At 36.7% G+C, this 11,353-nt stretch overlaps 1 pseudogene; it reads left to right on the top strand.

Moving 5' to 3' along the window:
- The first annotated feature begins 10,475 nt into the window (after positions 1-10,475).
- On the top strand, positions 10,476-11,052 carry LOC149553874 (tubulin alpha-5 chain pseudogene; annotated as a pseudogene).
- Positions 11,053-11,353: the final 301 nt, after the last annotated feature.

Raw genomic sequence — 11,353 nt, 5'->3', positions numbered from 1 at the left:
CCTTGTTTGGTGCTAGTACTATAGGTACTACACATGGACTCAGGCTCTCTTAAATTAAACCCTTTCTCAATAGCTCCTGAACCTATCCATTTAGCTCCTTAGTTTCAGTAGGAGTCATCCTATGCACAGCCCTATTAGGAAAACTAGCTCTTGGGATTAAATCTATCTGATCACTAATTTTCCTTATTTTTGGCAATCCTTCTGGAACATTATCAGAGATGATATCTCCAAACTCACATAGTAAATCTGAAACTTCAAGTGGTATCTCACTACTACCTTCTTTATCTTTCTTAGGAATCAAAGCATAGCACATACAACATTGGACATATGCTGATGTTTCATGACATTTAAAAACTTCTTTCTATCAACAAGACAAATCCTAGCACTGCCACATACCTTTTTGCCTTCTTTTTTCATGGGCTTCAGTTTGTGGAAAACTCCATCCTTTGTTAGAGAGTATGTGTTTGCATGACCATCATGTACTACATGCCTATCAAACTACCACGGTCTACCCAATAATAGATGGCAAACATCCATTGGAATAACATCATAGAGAACTTCATCATGGTAACTGCCAATTTTGAATTTCACTAAATATTGTTCACTTACCACGACCTTATGATCATCTTTCACCCAATCAATCCGATAGGGCTGGGGTGTTTACCCCTCTTGAGCTTTAGCTTAGAGACCATCTCTTCTGATACCAAGTTATCAGTGCTACCACCATCAATGATCACATCACAACATTTATCCTCACACTTTCATCTGGTATAGAACAAACTCCTTTTTCTTGGTTCAATCTCACCACTTAGTAGGACCCTTTCATTCACTAGAGTCTCTCCTCTTTCTGCATCCTTTGAATGTGATGATTGTGCATCCTCATCCACATGAGCAACCCTAGCTTGACCCTCAGGTCTCCTATCTATCCTTCCTTATCATTGAGGGCATTCAAAGGAATGATGACCTTCTTTATTGCAATGGAAATAGGTACCATGAAAGCCTACTCTTCCTTGTCCACGTCATCTACCTCTTCCTCTCTAATTTCCAAAGTCTTGATCACGGGAGTAGTTGAAACCCTCGTTCCTCTAGTTCCTACTAGTACCCACATCCTCATTTTTATTTTGGGTTTCATTTCAGCCTCCAGACAACCTACCACTACCCCTTCCTCCTTGACTAGGCCCTTTTTGTCTCCCTTCAAACCTCTTATTTAGCTTCTCTTCAACTCGTAGGGCAAACCTGTATGCCTCTTCAACGCTGGTCATTCTTACCAGACTTAATTCCTCCTGGATGCTAGGTTGCACCCCACTGATATAATAAGCAACCTTCTCCTTATTTTCTTTTACATGCCCTGCTCTAATCAAAAGTTGGTAAAACCCCTTTGTATATTCTTGGACTAATTTTTTTTCTTGCTTTAACCCATGCATCTTTTTAAACAAATCAAGCTCATAATCAATAGGAATGAATTGCTTCTTCAATTTGTCGATCATACGATCCACCTTGTGATCTTCTCCTTTCCTCTTTTATTTCTTTCCAATTTAAGCTCTTCAAATTTGGCCTTTGCAAACATAACCCTATCTGGATCCCTGATATCCTCATACTCAAAGTACTCTTCCAATTCATTGATCTAGTCGATCAACTCATCTGGTTTCAGATTTCTTAAAAATACACCCACATCAATTGTAGGTCTTTTCCCAAACTTGGTAATGGCCCTAAAAAGCCTTTCCTTTGCCTGATTCATAACTTCCCCATCAAATTCCCCTTCTGGTCCAATTTCTTCTTCTTCATTGTCATCATCACTTTCGTTGCCTACGGCAACATTTGTTCCTTTAAGAAGCTCCTCCTACAATGCTTTTACCTACCTTTGGAGGGCTCTAACCTCCTCAGTATTAATAGCCCTGACCCTTCCACCATTCTCTCTTCATGGAGGCATCTTCTTAACTCAAACCCACAACCACATAGTCCTGGTGCAAACTACCTCACAGTCGGTGCTCTGTCTACACACTCAGGAAAACCAACTCTAATATCACTTGATGGGGACACAACCCAAGTATAAAATGGACACAAAAGGAAAGGTAAAATTGTATTAACTGTGTAAATATGCTATTACATTTAGTACAGAGAAAATAGACTTCAAAACATGCCCTGAGGGCTTACAATAGTAACAATCTGGAGATAATTTCTCCTTTTAGTACCTCCTCTCAAACTCCACTTCGAACTACCTTTTACAATCCCAAAAATGTTCTTAAATAGACCTCAGAGGGTTAAGGATTAGGAGTACATTCTAGAAAGTGCTAGTTGGCATCTACCAACCAAATAGAAGGCTCTACAAGTTGCATTAGAAGTTGACACAAATCTAGAAGAATCGAGAAACGGTAACCAAACTTCTGAGAGGCATAACTTTTGAATCATAGCTCCGATTGACGAACCGTTTACATTTTCAGAAAGCTCTCGAAGTGCTCTATAGCCTTGTGGACTAGATTTTCTCATCCCCCATTTTTTGGCCCTTTTCAAGGACATGTAATGCCCCTATCCTAACTTCAAAGCATTCTTAGGATGTCTCCAAAAATCGAAAAACTGCGATAACTTTCAAACCATGGGCCCTTTTGACCTGATTCTTTTTCTTGAATGCTCTAAATTACAAGGACAATCATCTGGCCTATTTACACCTTCTAGTTCATCAAAATTATAGCTCAATTACATACTCCTATTTTTTTGGCATTTACATGTATCCCAAAGTGTTCGAATACTCTATCTTAGAACACTGATAGTGGAACTATGAGAGTTGGAACCTTTATTTGACCCAAATGGGTATCTAGAAATGAAAACACATGAAACAAAAACTAAGTCTAAATACATTTTTTTTGGTTGACACAGGATTGCCCTTATACCTCTAGATGCTCCTACATCACATACATGCATTTATGTATGCATGCATGCATACACACATACATTGCATACATATCTATGCATTTATGCATTCATACATGCATACATACATGCATTTATGTATGATGTATGCATACATACATACATCACATCCATGCATAGATATATCTATCCATGCATGCATCCATACATGCATTTATGTATGCATGCATGCATACATCCATACATTGCATACATATCTATGCATGCATGCATGTATGCATAGATACATGTATGTATGGATGTATGCATGCATGCATGTAAATATGTATTTATATATATGTATGCATGCATCCATCCATACATACATGTATCCATCCATCCATATATGTATCTATGTATATGCATGCATGCATGCATCCATTCATACATACATGTATCCATGTATATGCATGCATGCATACATACATGTATCTATCTATGTATGTATCCATGTATGTATCAATGTATCTATCTATGTATGTATCCATGTATATGCATGCATGCATAAATACATGTATCTATGTATATGCATGCATGCTTCCATACATGCATGTATCTATGTATGTATGCATGTATACATAGATGCATTCATTTATGTATGCATGAATATGTATTTATGCATGCATCCATCCATACATACATGTATCCATCCATACATATATGTATCTATGTATATGCATGCATCCATTCATACATACATATATCCATATGCATGCATCCATCCATATATACATGTATCTATGTATATGCATGCATACATCCATTCATACATACATGTATCTATGGATGTATACATACATGAATCTATCTATGTATGTATGCATGTACATGCATCCATGTATATGCATGCATGCATACATACCTGTATCCATGTATATGCATGTACATGTATGTATGCATGCGTGCATACATGGAAGATACATGCATATACATAGATACATGTAGGTATGGATGAATGCATGCATATACATAGATACATGTATGTATGTATGGATGGATGCATGTATATGCATGCATCCATACATGCATGTATCTATGGATATGCATGCATGCATGCATACATACATGTATCTATCTATGTATGGATGCATGTACATGCATCCATCCATACATAGATACATGTATCTATGTATATGCATGCATACATCCATACATACATGTATCTATGTATATGCATGTATCTTGTATGCATGCATGCATGCATATGTATGTATGTACATATATATCTATGTATACATGCATACATGCATAGATATATCTATGTATGTATGCATGCATGCATACATCCATACATACATGTATCTATGTATGTATGCATATATATGTAGATGAATGCATGCATTGTAATGGCCCGCCCGGAGATCTTTGGAAACAAGGATGAAATACAAGTCAAAATTGTTTATTTTTTACTAGTATGAATGCACATGACAACATCATACAAGGATCACAACGATCGCAATGGAAGACTTCACCACCATCCCAAGAACCAACGAATCTCCAAATGCCACTACCAAACTAACACAAACAAACAAAGCCAACAATGACAATGCACTTGATGAGGGCACAAGAAACAACCACTCATCCATAAAACACTAAGCTAGGATAAAATTTAGAAACCTAAAATTTGGCTAAACCTGAAATCCTAAAGCCCTAAAAATTGGCTAAGTCTGAATTTTTGAAGCCCTAAAATTTCCTAGAATCTTTAACTTATCTCTGAGAGGTCTAAAACCTATCTCAAAAGATTCGTCGCATATATTAAACCCCAAGAGACAACAACATAACACAAAAAACTGCAAAGAATGAAAACCATCAGAATACAAAATGCAACAACATAGGGTTGAAGAACGCCCAAAAGGGTATCCAAAACAACTCACAAAAAGATCGAATCACGAAGAAAAGTGGCTGCTGATGGCATGCACATGTTTTTCACAAAAATCGTGCGACACTTTTTACTAAGGGAGGGCGACACTTCTCCTTAAGGCGTGCGACACTCTTCCAGTGTCATACGACATTTCTCAAGAAGGTATGCGACACTTTTGAGCATCGGACGACATTTCTCAAGAAGGCGTGCAACACTCTTACAATGTCATATGACATTTCTCAAGAAGGCGTGCGATAATTTACAGTGTTGTTCGACATAGTTTGCATGGGCGTGCGATACATTTTTAATGTTACACAATGTTGAAAAAATGTCACCCATAGAAACACAAAAACACTCCCAAGCCACCGACCAAATCGTCAGTACAGTCGTAATAGGGACATCACTACTAAAACATGCACAATAACAACATAAGAAAATCTAACATGCTACTGATAATGCATAAGATAATACAAGGTAAGGAACAAGCCACTCTACCTTGTCAATAGGTTCCCAACCACGACATGCACCAACCACATGACCAAAAAACTAGGTCAAAACACTAAGTACTTCCAACAAAAGTTTGAATCATGGGGAATAACCATCCCAAACTTCCCAATAATACTATCATGTCACACATGATTATTCTGGAATCCACGTAAACTCACCCTTAGAACAAAGAGGATGAAAGTTTACCAACAAAAGGACACACTCCAAAAGACTACTCTCCACCAAGTGTAGGAGCACAACATCTCTCCAAGGTATAAAAGCTCAACTATCACTGGGAACTACGATAACACAACCCAACCAGACAAGATATCACCTTTCCACAATGTTGCATAGACTTTTGTCAATAGACACAATCATGAAATATTTGCATACCAACTTATGAGATGGTAACATGTATCCAATGATACCATGTCCCTCTAGCATAATGCTAGGAAAACTACACCCAATCTACCGCTAAACTCAATCTCTAGCATCAAGTCAATAGTTAATGAGAAAACTTGACTGAGACAATCCACCTGAAGATATAAGCTTAGGGAGAAGGATACTGCAGAGTATTAGGACTAAGAGGGAGTCTCTCTCTCAACCTCTACACTAACTAATCCATGATGCATTAGGAAACTCACAATTTCACCAACCATCAACATACTCACCAGAAAGCACTAACTGAGCTAGTGACATAACCACACTAGCCTACTCTCACAAGAGAGAAAAGGATACAGAGGTGCACCCAAGACAACGTCCAAGAAGGAGAATCTAGAATCATCAAAGAACTGAGTGACTCCCAAAAGGCAAGGCAACATCAACCCTGAGCAAGGAACGCTCACAAACCACACTTCACCTCACCAGGGTGGTTTTGTGCAAAAGGAAACACAAAAACCCAAGCAAGACCTCCAGCAAGTACCTAGTAGATTATGAAGACAAGATAACTCTTCCATATGAATATCATGAAGAGTTAAAATTCTCCAATGGCCATAAATATGATATGTCATGATCGAATTGGCCTCTACTCAAAAAGGTACTCAAAACATCAATTAGCAACTCTAGAAGCCATAGCTTTCACGTTCGAACTCAGATTGAATCTATTTGAAAAGCATCAAAAAGATATCGACAAGGACTACAACATGAAGAAGCTAAGAGATACCTAAGACCTATGATTGAGTCACCAAACAAAAAAAAACTACAAAGGCAAAAACAATAGTCTTGCCCACCAAGACAAGCGATGGACAAAATGTCCAAAACCACTCAAGAACACACATGCCCAAACAATATATGACATGGAAAGAAAGGTAATTCACACATTGAAACCATCATTACTCCTCTTTCATAATTTCATTAATTAAAAATAATATAAGCACTAGTGCGCAATGAAAATGAAAGATTTTTCAAGCAAGGGTTCAAGAGTCACTTTCCTTAAATCACGTACATATCTTTCAATTTCTTTAAGAATACACTACATTTACTCATCTTTTAAACCATTAAATAACAATAACAACTTTAAATCTAACAAAGACACACTAGCATGTTCTCCATGATATTATCCCTTGAACATACTACCAAAGGTTAGAGATGAACATGATAGAGCCACAACACACAACTGGGCAGCAATAAAACACATCTAGAATAGTCATGATGAAACATAATCAAGAAGCCCAAATGGGGGAATTATCAATTCCAGCAATAAGTACCAAAAAGAGCTCATTTCAACAATAAGTCTATTAGAAATGGAAAAAGAAATCAATACCAGGAAAGAATCTAAGTGAGTAAATGCATGAAAAGATATTACCATAAAATAGGAGAGAAAAAGCTTCAAGCTCCAACACCATGAGACAAGATATTTGGAAAGGGGAAAGCAAAGAAAACCCCTTGTGATATTATGAATGAGGCATCAAAAGCCTAAGAAGGAGGAGAGAGAGAGATAGAGAGCAATGCTCATACAATAATAGAGAAGAGGAAGAAACCTCATTGTTGTTGAATGAGAGAGGAGGGTCATCTCTTAAATAGAGATGAGAGAGAGGAGTTGGATGTAACTCCCATGTCTATGAATGCCACCATTCATATGTGTGTGAGGCCAAGTGTGAGATTCCTCTTAAGGAGGAATAATCTAAAATTAGAAATTACAATATATATTTTTCCTCACATATTCCACTAGATGACAAAATAAGATGTAGTGGAAAAAGGACAAAAAAGAAATATATTAGGATACCTTGGCTTATATCCTAATATATTACAACAATAAAGAAAGAAGGTCTAACATTGGTTTATAAATATACCACGGAAAGATTACAACTTCTAACAGCCCCCTTTAATCTTTACTTGGGGTAATTACATCAAAGGGTATTAAACCCATAATTTTTACAAAAATCTGCAACTTAATCTTCAATATGAAGTAATTTGATTGTCTTCAAGTCATATGGAACATTTGTAGATCCAAGAGAAGCACATGAGTCCTTTGAATGTGGAAGTATAGACACATCTTTATATGTGGAAAATCAAGAAGGTTCCTTAATGGATCACCTGAAAAAAAACAACAAGACAAATATCCACAAGTAGAATGCCATCATATATGCAAATTTGAAATCCTTTTGAATAAGGATAATAAGGCTCTCATAGAGAAACAATGAGTAAAACATGTTACCACAAAATAATGGAGATAACCTGATATCAAGTTAAAGTATATGCTCAAAAAATTGTCAACAAGGACAAATTAAGTAAAAAGCTTGATCAATGCTCTCATGAAAAGTATATTATAATAATGCACAAATGACCACAGACAAGGCCAACTAATGATGTTGCATCAATATTGCATCAATCACGTGGATATAGACAGTCCACTTAATGAATCATCCCACTGCAAGCTAATGGGGGCGTCCCTCCATAACATGCATGACTCATGATCTAAGCAATAAAGTATGCAGATCATTATCACATTAATATATGAAAATAACATAAAGGAGAGACATGCTAATCAAAGTAGAATTATCTCTTTTCAAAGAATGGATTATGAGGATATAACAGCATATTGCCTTCAAATTGGATCAAATCATCTGAATTTGGAGAGAAAACTCCAATAATAGTATCCTTTTCATTGAGGAACAAAATGGAACAACATGGAGGGAAACTCCATAAATATCAATCTTTCAAAATGGAAGCAATAGAACCAAATGGAGGGAAACTCCATAAAAATATTATCCTATCAAAATGGAACAGATAGGATCAAATGGAGGGAAAATCCATATAAAATGAGTGCATACCAATATAGGATGGAGGGATACTCCATGGGCCAAATAAGGAAACTATGTATCAGTTATACTGAGGGGACCTACATAGTTTTCCTTGAAAAAATTTGCTCCCTATGCAACTCAAAAAAAATATCATATAAATCATGTATATCAATGGTATAAAACCATAAAGTGCCAACATGGGCATAGAATAATGCTATAAAAGCATAAAAGTGCAGCTATGGGCACATCAAAATATCAAAATGAAGGCAAATGTGTAAGATTACTCATAATCCAATTAAAATGAATTAAATTTAATTTTCGAAATGTAGAGATCCAAGGATGATCAAAATAAACAAAATATGTATATCAGGTATAAAACTCCATTGAAGGTAAACATGAGTACTTAATTCATTTTGCAAAGGTATATATTAAATTTTGAATCATTATAGTCATAAATTATATATTTATCTGGGCATATATGTGTGCACCCATATATACTTAAATAAATATATGAAAATAAATTGGTTAAAGAAAATAATCATCTTTCCATACGTAATATTTTGGAAAGTCACAATTGATAAAAAAAATCACAATATTTACCTTGGTTCAAAAATATAACCTCAAAGTAATAAGAGCATAAAGTCATGGGGCAAGAAAAGATCTCCCCATTTTTCTCATCCTATGCCTTCAGGATGGAAAGTGATTCAAAAAGATTTTTTTTGAAATATAACTAAAAAAAACTTAGTAATTAATGATAGAGGTCAGATCTAGCAGATAAGAATATACTAAAAAGAGTTAAAAAACTTTTCTAAAAAAAGCTTGAGAGATAGAATATTACACTTGTCTGATAAGGAATGATATCATGCCAAAAATAGGTTGACAAAGGCAATAAAAAATAAATGATGCCTCTGTCAAGAGCTTAAAAAAGAAAAAGAATCTTGCATGCTAAAAAAAGTTTTGTTGGCATGCTAAAAAAAGTTTTGACAGCCCATGCAAGGATTTGTGATGGACGAGATTAATCACAGCTTCAACATGGAGTCACCAACAAGCGTTTCCTTCCTCCTCTCTTGAAAAACTTTTTCCAAAACTCCCTCTTCAACTAACTTAGAAGATTCAACATTTGATATTTAAAATGGAGTACTAAATTGAGCACCCAAACCAACTTGAATTTCAAAACTGGGTGCTGAAGTCTAGAAACTTCAAATTTTCAAAATACCGCACTAAATGCTTCAAATACCACTAACAGCTCTTACGTGTTGGGTTAACCCGACATATGATAGACAGAAAACATGGGTTAACATGTCATTTACTGACAGATTCTAGATGACATTTGTCAATTAACACGTTAGCACGGCTGCTCCTGCATCATTGTAGGAGCTATTATTTTGTTAGAACAGCCAAAACAAACTGCCTTATTTACTTTCTGTGCAGGAAATGCAAGCCAAGATTTGATCTCATCATCAAGTTTTGTCACATTCACTAAATCCACAGTCGTATGAAGAGAATTAATTGATTCCTCTACAGCTTTAAAACATGACCCGCGAAACAGTTTTGTAAGCAACAGCTATGGCCTCTTTTCAATACATGCAGTTTTGGATGCATCTTCATCGAGAAGAAACCAGCGGAGGAGGAGAAGATTTTAGAAGAATTTAAGCTGCGGGGAAGAGAATAGAGAGTGAGCATGCTTCACTGAATCCTTACACATGCCAAGAACAGCTTAAGAATGCAATTTTTTTTTTTTAGATGGGCACCTGTGGCTATCACGTTTCTTGTGAAATAGGCCCATGCAAGACAATATCCATGGGATTTTTGTTTTTGATTTGATACAATTCAAAATCATAAAGGTAAGGTTTCTTTCAAAGGAACACCAATTTAATTTATACTTATCCTTATTCTCCGAACCCCATAGCTATTGAGATGAAGTAAAAAATGGGCAAATCACAAGTACCCATGAGCATAAGGAGTACCAATAACTAATATTGGAGTTTGAGTAAGAGCTTCAGATCAGTTGGATTTACTTAGGGCTTTGATTGGGCCTGCAACTAGCAAATCTATCTCCCTCCGCATCCGTACAACCCATTTACAAAGAAGCTGCATTTAATTTGCATTCTCTTCATTTTTTGATAGAATTTGTGAGAAATGAGAGAAATTATCAGTGTTCATATTGGACAGGCTGGGATTCAAGTAGGAAATTCATGCTGGGAGCTTTACTGCCTCGAGCATGGAATTCAGCCAGATGGAACCATGCCCAGTGATACCTCGGTGGGTGTGGCACACGATGCTTTTAATACCTTCTTCAGTGAAACTGGTGCTGGAAAGCATGTGCCCAGAGCTGTGTTTGTAGATCTGGAGCCAACTGTTATCGACGAGGTTTGAACTGGAGGCTATCGACAACTTTTTCATCTCGAGCAGCTGATCTCTAGAAAGGAAGAGGCTGCCAACAATTTTTCTCAGGGTCATTATACTGTGGGAAAGGAAATTGTGGACCTTTGTTTAGATCGAGTGAGGAAACTAGCAGATAATTGCACAGGTTTACAGGGGTTTTTAGTTTTCAATGTTGTACATGCAGATCAAGCCTACTATACGCACTGGAACCCTGTAGGACCTCTTCAGATGCCAGGACCCTTAAAGGCAGCAACATCACTCAAAGGAAGGACTATGAGCTGATTGATAGAACACGAAGCACAGATGGGGGATCCCAAATGGGATTCGTAGGAAGTGGGGACCTGCACAGCAAGGAGGTGGCGTCCAAAGGTGGCCAAAGGCTCGAGACTGAGCGTGGAGAAGAGTAAGGCTGTGGCCTGAACGTGGCCAAAATGTTTTATTGAGATTCAAATTATAATGGTAATGCCCATCA

The sequence above is a fragment of the Cupressus sempervirens genome, chromosome 6 (genome assembly GCF_028749045.1).
Source record: "Cupressus sempervirens isolate cs-2001-9-10 chromosome 6, ASM2874904v1, whole genome shotgun sequence".
Classification (NCBI taxonomy): domain Eukaryota; kingdom Viridiplantae; phylum Streptophyta; class Pinopsida; order Cupressales; family Cupressaceae; genus Cupressus; species Cupressus sempervirens.
This window is presented reverse-complemented; position numbering and strand designations above follow the sequence as displayed.